Source organism: Nannospalax galili, unplaced genomic scaffold, assembly GCF_000622305.1.
Source record: "Nannospalax galili isolate Female #2095 unplaced genomic scaffold, S.galili_v1.0 scaffold2507, whole genome shotgun sequence".
Classification (NCBI taxonomy): Eukaryota; Metazoa; Chordata; class Mammalia; order Rodentia; family Spalacidae; genus Nannospalax; species Nannospalax galili.
In genome coordinates this window covers 1-11,991 of record NW_008356681.1, presented here as the reverse complement: position 1 = coordinate 11,991, position 11,991 = coordinate 1, and the positions used below count along the sequence as shown (strand labels likewise).

At 39.0% G+C, this 11,991-nt stretch overlaps 1 pseudogene; it reads right to left on the bottom strand.

The window, feature by feature from the left end:
• Nucleotides 1–2,908: 2,908 nt before the first annotated feature.
• LOC103751320 lies at nucleotides 2,909–3,934 on the bottom strand (annotated as a pseudogene).
• Nucleotides 3,935–11,991: the final 8,057 nt, after the last annotated feature.

Genomic DNA, 11,991 nt, shown 5'->3' with positions numbered 1-11,991 from the left:
TGTTACCATCGGGGAGGTGAGAAAGTAGATGTGTTCAACTGAGATAAGAGGAGGGAGGGACATGCAAGGTGCAGGGTGTTGGGGGGAGTCAGAGAGGAGGGCTGGTGGAGGTAGGTTTTTTTGGGAAAGGGTGGGGATAATGGAGGTCCTGGGAGGAGGGAGATAGAAAGGGAAGAAAAAGAGATGAATGGGGGCTGGAGGGATAGCTCAGCGGTTAAGAACCCTGGTTGTTCTTGCAGAAAACCTGGGTTTGAAACCCAGCACCCATATGGCAGCTAACAACTGTCCATAACTCCAGTACCAGGGGATCCAATGGCCTCTTCTTTCTTCAACAGGCATTGAAATGCATGAGTGCACTTACCTACCTGCAGGCAATACACTCATACACATAAAATAAAAATAATAAACATAATTTTTTTAAAAAAGTATAGAGGTGAATGAATCTCAAGGAGTTAGGGAACCCAGAGGGAAACGTGATGCCCCTGAAACTCCATGAGAAATGCACATATGGTGTCTAAACATTACTGAATATGTATATCTAGGGGTTGTTTGACAAGGAACATATTGCCAAACAGAAGAGACTTCCCTTTTAGTACTTACCGAGAGTTTTCCAGGAGACTCCCAAAATAACACAGGCCATTAGCAAAACTCTTAGTTATCTCCCAGTGCTAATAGATAAGACTCTACCACTGAACACAGGGCATACTTAGATATAGGACTTGCAACAATGGAGTAAGAAGTGACCTGGAAGCCTTCTAGCTGAAGTTTAGAACTCGTAACACTAGATGATAATGGGCAAACTACTACGGGAGAAAATCAATCAATGGTCCATCCCAGCCCTAAAGCTTAGTAACCATAATGACCAGCAGAAAAAACTACCTCTACTGGATCAGTAGTGGCACTGTTGTCTGAGGGGTAAACAAATGCTACCTAATTGGACTTAAAGCTCTCTCAATGGAAGTGAACTCATGGGTGGCACTGTAAACTCAGCCAAATACACATGACTGGAGAAGACATAGATCACAGAGAAACTGCTATCTCTGTCATATTTCTAGACAAATGAAATGTCTTACTATATGCTAAATATGGATCCTCGTATTTACAGACAGGCCTACCATATAGCACTCATCAAAGAAGCTTCTTTTTTCAACATATAGAGGCTACTGCGGAATTTCACAACTGGTCAGAAACAGAGAATATATGTCTGAGAGATGCCCCATCTTAGGTGACACACCTACAGTTGAACCTTTATACCTAAGGCTCATGTAGCATAACATAACAAAGGTAGAAAGAAAACTAATGCATCTCTCAACTCTCACCAGTAAAGCTTCCTTATACAACAGCATACAATGCACACAGGAAGCCACAACTGGCCAAGTTTTAAAGATTAAAGACTACAAAGTATGTGTACTTGGGTAAGACTCCTATATTGAAGCACACTCATCTACAGCTCAGGAACCATTGTGGAAGAGGGGATAGAAAGATTGTACAAGTAAAAGCTTGTTGATAAACACAGGAAAAGAGAGGCTTTCAGGCTACTGGAAGCTTTCACATGTGGACTTCTGGCAATGGTGGCATTGAGCACAGGACCCATGCCTACTGATTTAAACAAGGGCCCAGAGGTGAAGAGAGAAATGGGTGGAAGGCCAGTCTTAGACTGGAAACTATTGGAGACTGATTGCTACTGGGAGAGGGAGAGTATACCTTACATACAATCTCTAGATGGGCTGATCCAGTAGATCAGTTTGCACTGAAGGACATCTGGGTACAAATGCTTGACTGGACAGTACTTAAAATGTATGGCAGAATTCATGAAGTCCAGTGGGGGGATGACGGTGTCACGGATGGGGGAGTGGTTTTAAATTTGATGAAGAATTGTTGTATGAAATTACAAAAGCTTAATAATTTTTTAAAAAATTTATTTAAAAATGTCTTGGAATTAAATGAATTACTATTCAGAAGTCTCCCACTTTTCATACAAAATACTGTGTTACTGATGCTGTTGAAAAAGTTCAGTGACTTCTCCTGCTGGAGAAATTCACAGCATCCCCAATATCAGCATGAACTCTGGCCCAGTCCCTACCCTGGGCTCCCGGTGGTGTGCATACCCATCAGTCCCCTGAGACAAGTTTTCTGGTCCACCATATACCAAGATCCCTCTGCCACAAACACAGCACCTAGATCAATAACAGTAACTTCCCCTGCTTCTTAAAGGGCTCAGCCTCCACCTTCCCCATTACCTCAGGAAACTACCAGGAAATAGGTCATTCCTTGGGTCTACATCATTAGTCACTATCCTCAGAAGACACTGGCAGAGTCCTGGGCAATACATTGAGCAATGTATAAAAGATTTCACATTTCTAGCAAGCAGAGAGGTAAATTTCAGAACAGAAAGCAGTTATGAAGGTCATATAGACTGTTCTAAGGAAAGTACGGATCCAGAGTCTGTGCCAATGGGAGAACTTCAACCCAGTGCACAGTGTGGGAAGGCAGAGGGTCAAGGCCAGAATAGCAAGAGGGACTAACAGAAGACCACCCAGAAAGACGGGAGGAGCAGGAAGAAGGTGCGGCAGAATGCAACCTTTTTCACACAATACCAAGACCAACTAAATGCTCAGTTCAGCCAGGAAATATAGGGTCTCCAGTTTATACAAAGTTTAAAAAAAATCTCTGATTTTTAAGGTCATCCTACCTATACTTTCTGTAAAGGAGGCCAAGGTCCTTACAGACGGGCTGCCTGGGACAGATCCAGGACCTCTCATCTACGTCTCTGGACAGGCAAGAACAAATCATTCACGTCCTACTAGGTCAGCCCAGCAGTGCCCCTGACCTGGATAGCCTGGGGCTCCTCTAAAGACCCTCGCTACTGTACAGAAAGATTCCTTGGCAGCTTCAGCCAAGAAGAGGTCTAGAGGGAGCCAAGTGCCTCCCCAAAGCGAATCTTCTTCCCTGCCTTCAGCCTGAAGTTGAAGTCCTTGGCTGCCTCAAAGATGAGCACAATGGTGGAGCCCAAGTTGAACTCGCCCAGGTGCTCGCCCTTGCACATGGGGACACCCTTCTTTATGCCATGTTTTACAAAGCTCCTTGCTCTACCTTGGGCTGTTTGTATGTAGGTCCTGGTCAAAGTAGATGCGGATAGAACCCACGTTGGTGGCTCCCATTGCTATCATTGAGAAAAAGCCATGTTTCCAGTCCCCTGTCAGGACCACCAGCTCATTGTTGCAGAAGAGCTCTTTATCCAACTGCTATGGCAGGGTTCACTGACATCAAGGAACCTGGGAAGTGGTAGCCGGTGGGAGACAGTCCAGTAGGTAGGGGAATGGAAGCAGTGGTAGTCTCCAGGGGCCAGTTAGAGAACACAATGGTAAAGCTTGTTCCCTTCCCAGATGACCGGTTGGTTCCTGAAGGAGTCACGGGAGAGGAGGCTGCTGGGAAGGGCAAGTCTTCTGTGCTGGTGAGAGGGCCCAAGAACGACTCCAGGGAAGTCGTTACCTGCTCCACCTCACAGTTCACCTGCCCAGAGTTGAGAAGCTTCCCATTTGATGGGCTGATTACACTGTGCAGGCCACAGTCAGGTCGTGCCTGAGGCTTCAGCTTATGCCAAAAGAACTCGCTGAGGTTTCGTAGTGGTGCAGATCCTCCACGGCAGCCTCCTTCATGTTTACTCCACTGGTCCAGATGTACAAGCTGTACACAGGCCTTCACAACCAGTGAGGAAGCTTTGCCTGGTTGAGACGACCCCAGGCCAGTGACAGCAAGCAGGTTGGCACTGACTTGTACAGTGCCACCCTGCTCACAGGCCTCCATCCCACCTGGCTAAGTGGCCTGACAGCGTCGAAGGCCAGGAGGTAGTAGAGGATGGTCAGGGGCCAGGAGCACAGTTTCAGAGAAGGGCTGGACATGCAGCTCAGCTGGCCAGTCTCCACCACAGGGACTCAATAATTTTTTTTTCAAAAGCAACACTTAATTATAATAATAATAAAAACCACACTGAAGAAAGTCCAAACAAATGATAGAAATGAAAAAGACAACCAAGTCAAATAAAGAGCTCAAGGGAATGATCCACCAACAGAGTTGATCATGTGGACGAAGAATTATCAGGCAATGAAGACAAAATAAAGGACTTAGATTATTTGATCTATGCCAATGATAATTTTTTTAAATATGAAGGAGATATGCAAAAACTCTGAGATTCCATGAAAAGGAAAACCTATATTTTATTGGTATACAAGGAGAAGAATTTCACATGAAGTGCAAAATATATTTTTAAAAAAATCATAGAAATGAATTCCCCAAATCTAGATGCAGAGGAGCACATCCAGGTACAAGAGGTACATAGAACACCAAATACACAGAATAGAACCTCTCCATGTTATATTTTAGACAAAACATTTAATGTACAGAGCAAGGAAAGTATATTGAAATCTTCAATAAAGAAGGGAAAAGGCATATGCAAAGGCAGGCCCATAGAGTGATGTCTGACATTTCAGTCCAAACAAGGAAAGCAAGAAGGGTTTGGATTAATGTCCTTCAAATTCTGGAAGACCACAACAGCAAATCCAATCTAATATTTTCAGAAAAACTATGTATCATAACTGATGGCAAAATAAAATCTTTCCATGATAAAAACAAGTTAAATGAATTCATGAGTATCAACCATGCCCTATAGAAGATATTGGAAAGAATACTTCAGTCTGAAGAGAAAGATAAACACACTCAAGGGGCTAGAGTAAATAAATAAATGATACCATGACACTGTTAAACAAAAGAACACTAAATCCTAAAGGCTACAAAGCCAGCACAATGTCAGCGCACAATACCTCTGGATATAATTGTTCTCAATTCACCCATCTAAAGACACAAACCAGAAGATTGGATTAGAAAACAGAGCCCTTTTTTATCTGCCTCTAAGAAACATACCTCACACTCAAATATAAACACTGTCTTTGAGTGAAAGGATGGAAAAAATTGTTCCAAGCAAATGGAAAAAAGAACAAGCAGATATTGCCATTATATGTGACAAAATAGACTTCAAACAAATTCTGATCAGAAGAGATAAAGAGGGTTACTTCCTACTGATCAAGGGATCCATCAAGAGGAACCTAAAATTCTCAATATATATTCTCCGAATATAGTCTGATTAAATTTTATAAAGAAAACAGTCCTAGGTTAAAAAAATGGGTTTTTAATAGAAATGGAAGCAGTGTCTACAATCACTTTTTATGAAACCATTATTATTCTGATGGCAAAACTAGCTAAATACCCAACCCCCACCAAAAAAGAGAGAATTATAGTCCAAACTCTCTGATTAACATAGATGCACAGATTCTCCATAATATTCTTGCAAACAGAATTTAAAAAAACACATATAACACATTCCAAAGGCTATTCCTCATGATCAACTTGGCTTTACCCCATTGGCTTCACCCAGAGATGCAAGGATGATTAAAAATCTGTAAATCAATACAGATAATTTTCCACATAAATGGACTCAAGGACAGATGCAAAAGACATACACTGGAAAAACACAGCATCTTTAACAAATAGTTTTGGGAAAACTGGATATCTACGTGTAAAAAGAATTAATCTTGATCCTTCTCTTTTATCCGGCATGCAAATCAATTCAAATTAATCAAGATTTCAGTTTTAGGGCTGAAACTGAAATGTCTGTAATAAAGAGCAAGGAGTACACTTCAGGATAAAGGCTTAAGTAAGGACTTTCTCTAAAGGACACTGGTCACCCAGGAAATGAGATCAAGAGTCAACAATTTGGACTTTGTGAAATTAAAAATCTTCTGAACTGAAGATACAGTCTATGGAATAGGAAAATAATTTTGCCATCTATACACCTAATAAAGGATTAGTGTCTAGAATATACAAAGAACTAAAAAAAAATAAGTGTTGGGAGATTTACTAGACTGCAGCAGCTTGCCTTGATTTAGGCATTATAGAAAGAAGACCGAAGAAAGAAGACTGCCACTTTAAGAGCTTTCCTGCCCTTTGCTTTTGTGGTTTGAGTTGACAGGCTATGCTTCCCTGATTAATTGGCTATCCTGGAAACATAACTACAGAGTTTTGTTACAGTTCATGGGCACCGGAGTCTCTCAGCACTAATAGCTTGGTTTCTATATAAAATCATGAATTCTAATGGTTGCTAAGAGTAATCATAAGCGGTACACATTATATCTTAGATGCCATAAAAATTATGTAGCTGAATCTTGAATACTGTAGACCTCGGGTGATGGTGAGGTAATGTAGTAATGTTCTGTATACTATATCTCTTGGATAGTCCTTGGTTACTCCAGATCTGATTCCTATATAAGCTCTGTTTGATTCACAATAAACATGCATTGGCACATAATCCTCTGCATCCCCTGTGTCTTGATTTCTATCCGTCGGGGTCCCCAAGTCCACCCGGCTTGAACTGTGGTCACTGTACCATGACAATTAAGCACCATGAAATCAAACAATCCAATTAAAAAGTGGGCTATGGAACTGAACAGAGAGTTCTCAGAAGAAATGCACATGAATAGCAAGAATAAATACTTTAAAAATATCCTTACCCATCAAGGAAATGCAAATTAAAACTACTTTGAGATTACATCTTAATCAGTCAGAATTATTAAGATTAAAAAAACAAAAGACAACCGTGCTGGCAAGGATGTGGGAAGGGAAAACTCTCAAACACTGTTGGTGGAAGTGCAAACTGATTTGGTCACTTTTTTAATCCGTGTAGCAGTTCCTTAATAAATAAATAAATAAATAAATAAATAAATAAATAAATAAACAAATAAATAATAAACTGAACAAACAAGAAAACCAAACAGCAAATAGATCTATCACATGACCCAGTTATACCTCTCCAAATGTACGTCTAGACTCCATTTCCTATTGTAGAGACATATGTTCAACCATGTTTATAGCAGCACTAGTCACAATGGAACACAGAAACAGCCTAGGTGTCCATCAATCAATGAATGGATAATGAAAATGTGGTACCTATACACAATGGGATTTTACTTAGCTGTAAAGAAAAATGAAATTATTAAATCTGAAGGAATTATAAAAGAGTATGCCAAGAGAGATAACCCAGAGCCAGGAAGACAAACATTGCATGTCCTCACTCATATGTGGATATTAGCATCAAATATTTACATTTGTGTGTTTAACTTGGAGTGCCGGTAAACTCCAAAATCTAGAGACCATTGGTAAGGAGAGAAAAGAAGGATATCAAGGTTGAGGGGTAGAAAATAAGTGATATGAGGATGAAAGAATAGTAGAGGGGCAGTTTTAGGTGGGGGGAGGGTAGCCCTCAAGTTGTTTGTCCAGGGTAGTTTTCCAGTGGGTAATAGTATTTTACCCTCCTATTAACTACTTTGTCTCTGGTGTGCCAAGTGATCCCATTTTCTGGAAGCAATTTTCAGTTTTTGAGCCTCTGATTTGGTGTGGAAGGCACACGTACACTTGCATTTACTTTTATGTTGGGTGTTCTTGGCCTACCAGAATTCCATATTCTATGTCAGTAGTGTCTCATGGTCTTTGCCACTTTGTTAGGATCAGGTCATTTCTCATTCTCATGGTTTGTCACTGACTTGTATGGTGGTGGGAATGGTATCTACCAGGTATTCCTTTTTTCTTGGTTATGTTTTGCTTGTTTGAAACAAGGTCCTGCTATGCCATCCTGACTGGCAAAGAACTCATCATGTAGATTAGGGTGGCCTCAAACTTGTGGGGCTCCCCTTGCTTCTGCTTCCCAAATTCTGTAGTTATAGGTATGTGTCACCACACTTGGCCCTCCATATATTCTTGAGGCTAGGATCTCCAGGACTTTCACAGTGCACCTTGGTGCTGGGAATCTACACTGCACATCTACAGAGTCAGTGCTACACAGCTGTCTTTCCTTGCCCGGTTACCCTGACTGTGCTCCTTTGAATAGCCTAGGCTTGACAGTCAAATAATTTGGAACTGCCATACAACAAATGTTGAATTATATAGATGTGACTTTTTTACTTTGTTAGAATGATCATTTTTGATTGAAATATTTATTGTGTAGAATTAGATTATTTAGTTGTTCTAACACTAATGGATTCTGAGAGTTATGTATAGACATGAATTGGGTATTTATAAGGTAGCTATTTATAGTTTTTTTAATATTTGTCAGCTAGTCTGACTATAAAGTACAAACACAAAAATGAAATTTTCTCATTCTGAACCAAAGATACAAAGCATACTTTCCTTGAATGAATAAATTTGGTGTTACTGGCATTGAGCAATGTGTGTTATGGGTGGAAATTACTAGGAAATTTACATGTAAGCAGAATATGTGCCATTAAGCAGATGATCATAAAAACAATTATGTTCCTGTCCTAACAGACACCTTTGCATTGGTTTCTCATCAAATGCTCTAGACTGAGAACTATTGGAGACTTATTGCTACTAGGTGAGGGAGACTAGGCCTTACCATGTCTATATGATCTGACTAGATTCCAGTGGATGAGTTTGCACTGGGGGACATCTGGGTACAAATATTTGAATGAATAGGACTTGGCATGTATGGTGGAGTACATGAAGTCCGGTGGGAGGATGGGGGATATGTATGGAGGTGGGGGCCTCAATTTGATTAAGAAGTATTATATGAAATTAAAAAAGCTCAATAAAAATTATTTAAAAAGAAGTGTTCAATATCCTTACTTATGGAAATGGAAATTAAAACCACAATGAGATCCCATCTTACCCCACTCAAACTAAATTCAAGAGAACAAATAATACCAATGCTGGAGTGGATGTGGAGAGATGGTAATGCTCATTCACTGATGGTGGAATACCAAACTCTTGCAACCACTATGATAAACAGTGTGGAGAATTCTTAACAAAACTAAAAATAAACCTACCATATAACCTTGTTAAGCCACTCTTAGGTATATACCCAAAGAATGCATCCTACTGCAGATATACTTGTACATATATGTTTGTTGCTGCTCTTTTCACAATAGCTAAGAAATGAAAGTAACCTAAGTGTCCCACAACTGATGAGTGAATAATGAAAATGTGGTTCATTTACAAATGGAATTCTACTCAGCACTAAAGGAAGACGAAATCATGTAATTTTCAAGTAAATGGATAGAACTTTAAAGTGCTATACTAAGTGAAGCAACATAGACTCAGAAAAACAAATGATGTATGTTCTCACTCACTTGTGCATTCTAGCAACAAATATGTGAGTGTATATACTAATGTCACTGCAGGAGCTAGGAAAATGGAAATGATCCAGGAAACAAAGGGAAAGAAATAAGCTTAGAGAGAATAATAGGAGACAGGTGTTACTAAGGGGAAATGGGGATATTTAAGTGGGAGTGGGAGAGGGAGGAACTATGTGGGAAAACATAAGAGACTGGTATTATCAAAGGAGAAATGGGGAAAATGGGTGTAGTTTGACTGAGGTAGCGGAAAGAAGAGTTAGAGAGAGAAAGACAGAAAGAGAGAGAGAGGGGGGGAAACAGAGAGATGAGATGCAATATTACAGTTATTCACTGGTGCAATTTGAAACATCCTTGAATTTCTCGAATGAGACCAACTTGACCTCATGAAATATGATCCTTTGAATGCACTTCCAATTTCAGGTTGCAATATTTTATTAAGAACATTTGCATCCATTTTCTTTAGATGAATAAGCCTTCTCTTGTGTTAGTATTAGGATATATTTGCTTCATACAATGAAAGTGATAGCATTTTCCCTTCCTATACTATGAAATACTTCAAGCAGCAACAGTGTTAATTCTTTAAAGTTTGATAGGTGTGACTACCAGTTTGTCTGCTTCTGATCATTACTTACTGGAAGACTTTTAATTACTGATTCAATATCAAGCTTTTTATGTATCTCATGACTTAATGTATCTCAAGATTTAATCTTGATATTTCATGTTTTTAGAATTTATCTACTTCCTGTCAATTTTCCTTTTCTTGGAATATGTTTCCAAAACATTCTCTAATTATCATCTTTAACTCGGTTTTTCTGCAAGACTTGCTCTTTTTCAGGTTCAGTATTAGTGATCTTGGACTTTTCTATCTCTAATTACTTTGGCTATTGGTTTGTGAAAATTGTTCATTTTCAGAGAATCAATTCTGTGTTTCATTATCGCTTTGTAACATCCTTTTACTCTCCATTTCATTCATTTCGTCACTGTTTTATTTCTGTTTTTATAATCATAAATTATTGCTTGTAATCTTGGATTAAGTATCTGTAATATAGAGAACAAGGAACGTGAAAATAAAAACACCTAAAAGAACATGGAAAGAGATGATAGCAGAATGCTCTTTTCCTTAATTGGTCCGTGCCATTGTATCTAGAAAGCAAAAGGCAAAGGTGCCCAGGACATAATCAAAAGCAGAGCAAGCGTGGAACAAAGCAATCTTGAAAGGAAAATGATACTCTATTTCTCTTAGAGAAAAACTGGCTTTGAGACACAGTACACAGAGTGTGCTTTAAGACACGGCAGAGCTGTCTTCTCCAGCCTGCTGCAAAACACCATATACATTTTCCTTCTGACTGTGCTAACTAGGGTGAAGTTGTATTCTGTGATTTTGTAAGACTTGGCCTTGAGTGACTGCAAATACACATGAGATTACAGGGTGTAGTTGTCTCATGGAGTCAGATTCCTTTAGTAGCTGGCTCGTGCTGGAGGTATTACAGTAAAAGCCTACTATAAAAAATAAAAAATAACTAGTGCTGGTGAGGATGATTACAAAATTTAATATTGGAACAATGGCTACCTTACCAAAAGCTATCTACAAATACAATGCAGTGTCAATCAAAATTCCAGGTACATTCTTAATATGTAAAGGAAATAACTTAAAATTCATATGGAAGCACAAAAGACCAAGGACATCCAAACCAATCCTGAGCAACAACAAAAACACTGGGGGAGGTATCATCATACCTGATTTCAAGTCATATTACAGAACCGTAGTAAGAAAATAGTGTGGTTCTGTCACAAAACAGAAAAATAGATAAAATAAAGAGAATAGGAAACACAGATATAAGTCCACACAACTACAGTTAACTGATTTTTTAAAAGTTCCCCAAAATTACAGAATCTTCAACAAACAGTGGTGGAAAACCCTAGATATCAACATGTAAAATAATGAAATTAGATCTCTATCTCTCACCCTGTACAAAATTCAAGTACGAATGACTCAAGTACCTCTAAATAACACCTGATGCTCTGAAATTGTGAAAGTAAAAAGAGGGGGTAAGTTCCAAATATAGGCACAAGTAAGGGCTTTCTGATAGGACTCAGTGAAGGAAATAAGACCAATAATTCACAGATAAGATCTCATGAAACTAAAAATATTGCTGTGCAAAAAAGAAAATTGTCAGCTGAAAGAAGAGGCAGCCCACAGAATGGGAGAAAACCTTTTGCATCTACATTATTAGTGTCTAGAGTAAAAAAGAATATTTTAAAAACCTAAATATTAAGAAAACCAATAATCTAATTAAACATGGGCCATAGAACTGGAGAGAATTATTAAAAGTAAAAGCAGAAATGACTAATAAACAGAAAAAGTTGTTCAATCTAATTAACCATGAATAAATGCAAATTAAAATGACTTTACTTGTGATCTTCCCTAAGTCAGAATGGCCATCATCAGTAATAAACTGACAGCTTCTAATGAGGATTTGAGAGAAGTAGAACCTTATCCAGTGTTGTTGAAGACACAGGGGAGAAACAGCATCCTGTGGAGGGTTCTTACTCTCATCCATAACAGATTTTGAGAATGAACTCAAAAAGAACATTTAGGACAATTTTATTAGAAATTAAAGAAAAATCCTCATGACTGGCAAGCTAGAAATCTTGGCAACTGCCTTGAAGAAGAGAATGGAGAGGAGAAGAAAAAAATCGTGAATCCAGGAGGTTTAGAGCCTGTATGGGATGTTCACATGTGGTTCACTAGCAACCACATAGTAGGGAAAAGGAAGCTTTAGAGAAAAAT